Source organism: Ailuropoda melanoleuca, chromosome 12 (assembly GCF_002007445.2).
Source record: "Ailuropoda melanoleuca isolate Jingjing chromosome 12, ASM200744v2, whole genome shotgun sequence".
Taxonomy (NCBI): domain Eukaryota; kingdom Metazoa; phylum Chordata; class Mammalia; order Carnivora; family Ursidae; genus Ailuropoda; species Ailuropoda melanoleuca.
Window position 1 is genome coordinate 445,772 of NC_048229.1, and position 8,874 is coordinate 454,645.

At 60.5% G+C, this 8,874-nt stretch overlaps 1 protein-coding gene across 1 annotated transcript in view; it reads right to left on the minus strand.

Moving 5' to 3' along the window:
- The window catches only part of LOC100468760 (fibrosin-1-like protein), a 78,751-nt gene that overhangs the window by 3,768 nt on the left and 66,109 nt on the right, over nucleotides 1-8,874 (minus strand). The window lies entirely within an intron of this gene.

Genomic DNA, 8,874 nt, shown 5'->3' on the forward strand with positions numbered 1-8,874 from the left:
TCCCCGCCCCTGCGCGGTTCACGCATGCGCGCTAGGCACGCCTTCACGGGCGCGGTGGGAGCCGGGTCCACACCAGAACCACCCGGAGAGCCTCCGGGGACCCCTCCCCCGACCATGTTTGTGAGGCGACTTGAGTCCGCACTGCGACTGGCTGCCTGCTGTGGGGCCCGGGGCTATACGCACAGTCCCCGGTTTCAGGCCCGGCCTCCCCTCCCCTCCGCCTGAGCAGGTGCAGCGGACCCTGGCAGGGGGCCTCCGGCTGAGCGTGCGCCGCGCCCCCTTTCTCACCCCACCCGTGTCCGCCGGCCCCCTCGTGGCCTGTGGGGCTCAGGTTGTTCCCGAAAACGAACACCCCCGAATTCTAGGGCAGCCGCTTGAAGCTGGCGCCAGGCACTGCCTTTTCCATCCGGACTCCCCGCGGCCCGCGATCTGGAGTAACCAGGGCTCTATGAGGTCTGTGTGGGGTCGGCGGGGGTCTCGGCAGCCCGCTCCGGGCGCAGGCTCTCCTCCGACCCCCTGTCCCCTCCTCAGCCCCTCCCCAGGCTCTGGGCTGCCTGTGGGTCCTCCGCGGCCCATCGTCACTCTGCCTCTTTTGAACAGCTCTCTCCTGGCGCTGGGGCTCTCGCTCCCCCACATGTGCACCCCCAGGGTGGAGACCCTTCCCTCCCGAAGTTCTTTCAGAGGTCACACATGAATCTGGTCACCGGCAGCCGTCACTGAACTGGGGGCTTGAGGGTCCGGGGCTTCCCAGCTGCAGGGGTGCCTGCGGTCTGTGTCCCGACAGGCCTCTGGGTCCGCTGCTCGAGGTCCTGGCTCTCCCCCACATGCCCTGTTTGGGTTCCCCGCCTGCGCCCGTGCCTGGCTGCCCCGGGGTCACTCGCCTCTGCAGGCTAGCTTCCTCCCGGCCTGTCAGTCTCGGGCTGGTCCGCCCCCGACTGCACGGAGCTCAGGGTGGAGGGAGTCCCCCCCCACAGTCCCTCTGAGGAGGCAGCCTTCACATGCCGAGGGTCACGCAGCATTCCTGCAGGCGGCCCCAGGGGCTGCCAGGCGTCCGTGCTCCCTGCTCCCCACGCCAGTGTGGGCCCTGACCTGGCAGGGCGATCCCAGTCCTGCTGCCCTGGGTGGAACAGACCCCGATGTGCGGGTTAAGATGGACGCCAGGAACCCCCGAAACCCCCTCCTGTCGCCCAGCCTCGTCGGCCGACCCTGCCAGGTCCCCGGATCCCCTGACCTGTATCTGCACTTGTGCAGTCCACACCCTGGGAGCCAGTCTCCAGCTGCAGGGGGCACTGCATTCCGCGGAGACAGGGCCTTTCCTCAATCACCAACAAGGCCTTCAGGGGGGAAGGTGCCCACCCCAAGGCCTGACCACAAGCACACCCAGAATAGAACTCTGAAGCTCCCACAGCCGCATCCCCTCCTGACCCCAGAATCCATCAGTTTCTGGGAGCATGAGCCCCATGACAGAGCCAAGCATGCCACCCAGAGTTGGCAAAAGTCTGGGACCGCGGTCCCATGTGTTAGCAACGCTGCCCCTGGTGCCCGGCCCTGTCCTCAGGCCCAACCACCTACACCAGCTGCAGGGACTCGGGGCACTGATGAGGTGACAGCCTGCCCCTTCCAGCAGCACCAACAAACACAGACGAGCCTCGACAGAGGGGTGAGGCCCCAGGTCCCAGGAAGATGGCAGAACATGGCGATGGAGACTGTGGGGCACCAGGCCCTGCCCATCCCCGTGTCTGGACCCCGGGGGAGGAGGAGCGCAGCCCCCATACCCGCAAACCAGGAGGAGGTACTTGGTCTCCAGGCTTGGCAATCCAGGGACAAAGGACATGGTCCCCACACCTGGACCCTGGGAAGGAGGAACGTGTCCCCCACGCACAGAACTTAGAAGTGATGTGTACCCCCCACGAGAGTGGGTGCCAAGTGAGAGGGTGGTCTGTGAGCCGAGGCCACGTGCACGGGCGCCACTTGGACCAAGGCCACATGGACCTGGCCACCACCTGGACTGGGGTCCTGTGACCCAGGGCCACATGGACCAAGGCCGCTTATGTGGATGCCACATGGGTGAGGCTGTATGAACTGAGGCCACGTGAGCAGCTGCCACGTGGTCCATTTCTCTGGAAGACCCCAACTGACAGAGCAGTCCACAGGAACACCATGTAGCAGGACACACCAGGGCCGCCCAGCCTTCATGGGGCGGCCTGAACCACAGATATCTACTCCTCATGGTCTGAAGGCCTTCCCCTGGGTGTGTAGACGCTGTCTTCCCGCTGGTCCCCACGGGTTGTCCCCTGTGCATGTCCGCGTCCTGCTCTCCCCTTCTTAGAAGGACACCCGTCCTATTGGTTTAGATTCACCCTAGTGGCCTCATTTTACCTCCGGCACCCCCTCGAAGACCCTATGTCCATATAGAGCAATGTCCTAGGTCCGGGGGTTGGGGCTTCAACTTGTGGATTGAGCCTGGTCATTCTAGAAACACCCGAGACAGGCATGAAGAGCCGCTGGACCCAAGCCCACAGGGAAGCACAGGGGCCGCTCACGGGGGAGCCCCGCATGTGGCTCTCATCCATCCCCTTGAAGGCCAGCTCAAGGCCGCCTCCTCTGCCCCCACAGCCCATGCCGACCTCTTGACCGGCCTGGTTGCCCTACTTGGTTACAGACTGAGAGCCCCTCGGAGCAGGGGACCCGCCAGGATCCACCTCCATTTGGGCCCTGCGAGCGGGAAGAGGTGACGCTGGATGGGAAGTGTGAGTGTGAGCGTGAGTGAGGGGCTTTGCTGGAAGGTGGCGTGTGGCTCCCAGCCCCTTGAATGGGAGGCTTGGCAGTCCACCTGAGCTAGGTGTGTGGCACTGACAAGTGGCCGAACCCCTCTCCTGTGTGTCACACACTGGTGTGGCTCTGTTCCACCGTATGTCACTGAGGCCCCGGCTGGCAGGGGTCCCACAGGGACAGCGCCGTGGTTCCAACGGGGACGCGGGGAAGGCTGCCCGATGCCGGCCTCGGACACGTCTGCTCAGAATGGCCTCGGTCGGTGCTGCCCCCATTTCTGTGTCTGGAACAATTCCCACGGCAGCCCTGATGTCACGGGACAGGGGGCCTCCCCCTCCACTGGGGAAAATCAGTGTGTGCTGATGTGGCCCCGAGTGCCCAGGGACCCCCCAAGACCCCAGCAAGGTGGGTGCGTGCCTCCGTGCCTTCTGGGGGGAAGTGATCTATCCTTTCCCTGGACTTTTTTTTTCCTGGCTAAACCGTATTATATTCTGTAGTCATAGCAAGCAATTAAAACACCGTGATAAGTAGAACATGAGAGCCCCTTAGAGGGAGCAGCTCAGGGGCGTTAAGTGACTCACACTGTGTGGGGCTGTCACCATCTTGCGGAGCGTCCTTCACCTTCCCAAACGGACGCCACGCGTCCCCATCGAGCCCCTGACACTGTGGTCCCAGAGAGGCCAATGGCCATGGTCCCGAGTGCAGGCCCCCAGCCCGGGCCCGTCTCCTGTCCTCCCGTGACGAAGTCACACTGGCATGAGGGTCAAGCCGCTGCCCGCCACACGCACTATTCCCATCACAGGTCGCACGTGGCACATTCATTTTTCTGTGCTAATCAGCGCCTGCTGAAGCCAGGTGGACCCTAAAACTCACAGAGTTCTCCTGGATGTGAGGTCAAGATGGAGGGGTTGTTGGGGGGAGAGACAGGAAGTGGGTGCTCCGCTGCGACCCGGGGCCCCTGGTTTGGGGAGACGTCCTGCATGGGGACCTGGTGCTCGGGGCACACGGCTGTCCCTTCCTCTCCGAGAGCGTGGGACGAGGGGCGTGGGGTCGGGCGCAGGCGCTTCTAGGAACCTACTCCCCGTGGTCTCTTCCCAGAGTAAACCGGGGGAAATAACAAGAGCGCAGACGCAGCCACCCCACCGCACGGCTCCTCCTGGGGGTGCGATCAGTTCAGGGCACCCGCACCCCGGGAAGAGTTTACGGCTTTAATACTGTGGTGCTGGCGGGGTGCGGGTGCGCCGCCATGTATTACTCTCACTGGGAAAGATGGGCGTTTGCAGTTGGCGAGGACCAGAGCTCCGCTGAACCTCCTGGATGGCGGCTGGCCCTGCGGGATCCCGTCGGGAGCCCCTCAGCGGGAGAGGCGGGGCAGGGGGGCTGCTGGACGTGCGCGTCGCCAGAGCGGGAGGGATGCTTGGTGGGGCACTGGGCTCACCCCTCTAGCTCCTCCCTGGGGCGTGGAGAGCGAGAAGGAAACCCCAGACGTGCGGTTCCTGCAACACGGAATGACGTGGACCAGCCTGTGAGAGTCTGACCCATGACAGAGGCGCGCCCCGAGGGTCACAAGGGTGCAGGCGACATCACACCTGGAAACGTGCTACAAGACGGACAGCACCTCACAGCGCGCTTCCTGAGGTGACGCAGTTGCATTTTCCAGAAAGATCTAAGTTGCCCGCGTCGTCTCTAGAAACGGGGAGCGATGCAGCCAAGACGCTGGTTGCTGTGGAACCCAGAGCCCGTGCCCAGTCCTGTGCTCGCCCTGTGCTGGGACTCGCGGGCTTCCTGGGCTCCCGCCAGAGCACCCCGCAGCCCCCCTATCCCAGGAGGCTGGCGTCCCCATGTGTTGAGGCCAGACCGGGGCAGAACAGCCCAGAAACACTGGCCCCCAATTCCAGGGGCAAACACACAAAATCTTCAGAAAGATTAGCAAAGTTGGGTATGGTGTTGAGTAACCGGAGAATGGAGTCCCCTTCGGGATTCGAGGACGTGGAGTGAAGTTTGTTTGCTTACAGTGGACACAACTTTTAAAATCATTTCTCCAGTAAGTGTCTGAATCAAGGCAGGGGGTACAGGGCACTGTGACCAAAGTGGGCGACGACATGAACATGTGGACGAGTGGGCCACCTCGGCCAGCTCCAGAGCACCTGTGAGACCTGTGCTATCCGCAGCAGCAGGACAAAGATGCACATCGAACACCTGTGTCCGATTTCACAGTTTAAAAGGAAGCGAAAATTAAAGAAGACCTAGTAGCTGGAAATCAAAGTCCCCATCCTGCAAACTGTGGGACCTTAGACGAGCCCCCAGCACAGGCAGGAACAAGGGCAGGGTCATCGCCCGGGGCCAGTCCCGTGGTCCCTGTACCAGCGCAAGTGAGCGCCGTGAAAGAGGGACAGCCAGACTGTCCGAACATGACGTCCTTCTGGGAAGTAAGGAAACCACCTGAAAACAGTGGAACAGGAAGGGGGTTAGTCAACACGTGTCAGGATAGGTGAGGTTGTGCTGCCATGATGAGAAGCCCCATCTCGGGGGTTCCTAACCTCCGAGGCTACTTCCGGCCACACTGCACGCCCCGCGCGTCTCGGCCAACAGTGTGCAGTGTTCTCCGCAAGAGCCAGACCGACAGAGCGGCGGCCCGTGGGAACAGTTCTGGCTGCTGGAGGTTTGCGGGGCGGGGTGTCCACACTGGAGGCTAAATGCACCCCAGCTGGGAAGCAACACAGCGAATTGAGCAGAGCGAGTCCCACCCCCGACCACAAAGGGCCAGGAGAGCTGTCCTTCTGTGCCCGCGGAAGGCCGAAGTGCTGCAGGGGCGCGGTAGCCAGCGCTCACATCGGCCCGGGCTGTGCTGCGCGATCGCAACGACCTGTGCGAACACACACGTTAGTACAAGCATGAAACGCCCAGGACTACGGCTTGCAAGAAGATGCAAGCCTCACGTGTGGAGTTCAGACCTTCACGGGACCACGGGAGAGGGCTCTCACACGAGCGAGCGTGTCGCGTGGGGTCGGGAATCACTGCTGTAAAGAAGTCAGTTCTTCCCCAGATCAGCCTGTGACTCCAGGGCTCTCCCAACACAAAGCTCACAGAGGAAGAGGGGCGCTAACCCCTGGCGTTCACATGCAGAGAGCAGCAGGGCTCGCGGCCCGTCCCGGGCGCGGGGAGGGCTCACTGGCCTGCGGCACGGGCGCCATCCTGGGTCTTCCCTCCACGGCTCTGCCCGTGTGGGTCCTTCCTGCTGGTTTACAAGCTCAGTTCACTTGACTTTTTCCTCTAGGAGCTTCCAAGGAGAGGACGCAGGGAAGAAACGCATGTCTGAGCACGTCCATTCTCGACGGGCATCGGGCTGGCTGTTTGTCACATCACTTCCCGTAAATGCCCCCCCAACCCCACCTCGGGTTCCGTCTGTTTTCCTGAAAGTCCTGGGAGTCAGATGATGGCATCCATGGAAGGCCGTACGTATTTCCCCAATTCCTCAACTCGATTGTCTTTTTGTCTTACCTTCTAGGAGACTTTACACATTTTATAAACTCTTATCTTTCAGCCCTTTTATAGAAAATCTTTATTTCATAACCATTTATTCTGATTTTAAGGACGTTTCCTAGGGAGTGATGTTCCAGTGCGGACGCTGGGTCCCTGGACTCTGGTGCTGCATCACAGAGGAGTGTCCCTTACAGGCCACTTGTGTAGACCAGGGTCCTGAGTGGGGAGGGCCCGGCGGCGTGCTCCCAGGCGCCGACTTTCACTATGGATTTTGCTCCATCCTGAGTCATCCTCCTCAAGGATAACATTCCATCAGAGAACGTGAGCTCTTGAGAACGGTATCCCTCAGGGATGGGACAGCCCGCCCCAGTGTGGGTACCAACACTGCCTCCCAGGATGACCTTCCGCCTGGGCCTCGCCTGACCTACTCTCCTCCATCCTGAGGTTCCATGCAGACTGTGTCCTTTCCTTCTAGCTCAAATATCTTATTCCTTTCCATGATATCCCTGGACCGCAGGTGGTCAGTCCAGGGGAGAGCCTGACTGGCTCCACGGGCCCACGACACCTATGCGTAGGTCCCCAGAGCCCTGGGGACTGGTGGGCCGGCCGGGCCTGCCCTGGCAGCTGTGCGGGGTTTAGCGTGGGCACAGTGGGCTCCGTGTGGGGTACCCCAACCTTCCATGGGGGGCCCTTCTCAGGCTCAGGGCAGTTCTGGGCCTGGCTGCTCACCCTACAAGGCAAATCCATTCGGGGCCCCCATTTCCAAACCATGGACGGGGTAGGGTAACGGCCCCTTGCCCTTCTCCTCCGGAGTAGAGGTGGCCAGTGCTGCCTCTGCCCCCTCCCTCCCTGAGCCCTCATTTCTCCACAAAAGGCTCCCCTGGGCTTGTGCGGGGCCCGGGCAGTGGGGGTGGGGGTGGGGGGCAGGCCAGGCCAGCCCTGCGCGCGTGTGAGCCTCCAGAGCAGAAGACGAGGCCGAGCAGGCAGACGGGGTGGGGGTGGGCCCAGGTGGGGCTGGAGACGTGAGGACGGGACCCGTGAAGGCACTGCACTTCTGGGCAAGGGTGACCGGCGGCCCAGCTCCGCCCAATGCGCCGCGGCAGCCCTGGAGGGGGCTGCGAACCCCCACCTTCCACAACGCCACACAGAACACCCGACCACCTTGTGATCCAAAATCAAGGCTGTATTTATCTTCATTGATTGACACGAGAACTCAGGGTTCAGAACCACCAGAGTCCACAGTGGAAACACAGCTTGGAAATACAGAACAGAGCAGATGGCTGCAGACGGTGGAACCAACAAGGCTCAAAAGTGCAGTGGACACAGGCGTGGACATCAGGGAACAGAGAAGGACGCTGAGGACAGGACAAGGGGACGTCCGGTGGTTATGAGAGCAAAACCGAAACCACAAGGAGATCATGCCGAAGCCTCCGCGGGTGGAGGTGCACGCTGAGGGGCGTTGCTGACGGCCTTCGCACGGACGAGAAAGTGGGCACAAGCCGCTATGTCTGCTTGCAGTGGACCCTTAGACTGTTCACTCCTAAAAACCTACTTGTCTGGTCTGGGTTCGGAGAACGCTGCACGAAGAGCACTAGGGCCCACCGTCGGGTCCTTGTGGCCACAGCCGGCCAAGCCCGGGGAGGGCGGCCGGGCTGGCTGCGGGGCTGCGGGGGGCGTCCTCCCGGGCCGCGGCCACGCCCACCTCGGAGTGCTTGCATAGTTGAGGGGTCCGCTGCAGTTAAGCTTCTGAGCGCGTCCAACTGACGGCGAGTGGGTTTTTTGTGACCATGTTAAACAAAGAACCAGAGAGGTTTCTAGAAACTTTTTATAAAGTCTACCTAGGTTAAGAATTTAATAACATCATATATTTATATTAACAGACTATTTACATATTTCATTTGTTTTTTTTTAAAAACAAACCAAAAAAGAAACCCTCTTATGCTTTTGCATAAGGCAAAAAGTTTTGTACATGATTATTAATTATCATTTTAATATATATCTGTAACTTCGGTTCCAAGTACCAAGGGAGGGCCAGGCCGGCCCTGAGTGGGGGCCTCACAGTGCGCTGGGCAAAATGACCGTTTTTTTCTCCATAAATAAGACAAAAGATCCTGGGGTTCTAGAAAGGGATCTGAGGCCTTTACATTGCAAATCTGAACTGAAGATAAAAAAGCAAAAGTTCCTTTGTTTCTTTTTAAAGGTCTAAAGAGCACAAAATTGAAAAAAATACAAATCTATTAAAAACGCTTCTCACCTGTGGGAAAAGATGTACAAACTTGAATTCTCCTCCAGTAGCCTAATTTCAAGCTGGGAAAACAAAAGATCGCCCCCAGCAAAGCTGTGGATGGAACTCCCCGACTGTGCAGACTTCGGGTGGTAAGCAAGTGTCACCCCAGGACTGACGGCGCTGTGCTTAGGTTCTAGAAACATCCACATAGAAAAGTTTACAGCAGTGCATTTGTGGAAAGGTCTCTGTACACGCGGTCCCGCGGGCACTACCGCGCCTCCACCTCCTGGGGTTTGCGGGACGGAGAGTAGTCGCGCGCCTCGGGCCCACGGCCCCCCAGCGGCGTAGTCCTGCTCCGCGGCGGCGGCCCGGGGGGCGTGGGGCCCGCCCGC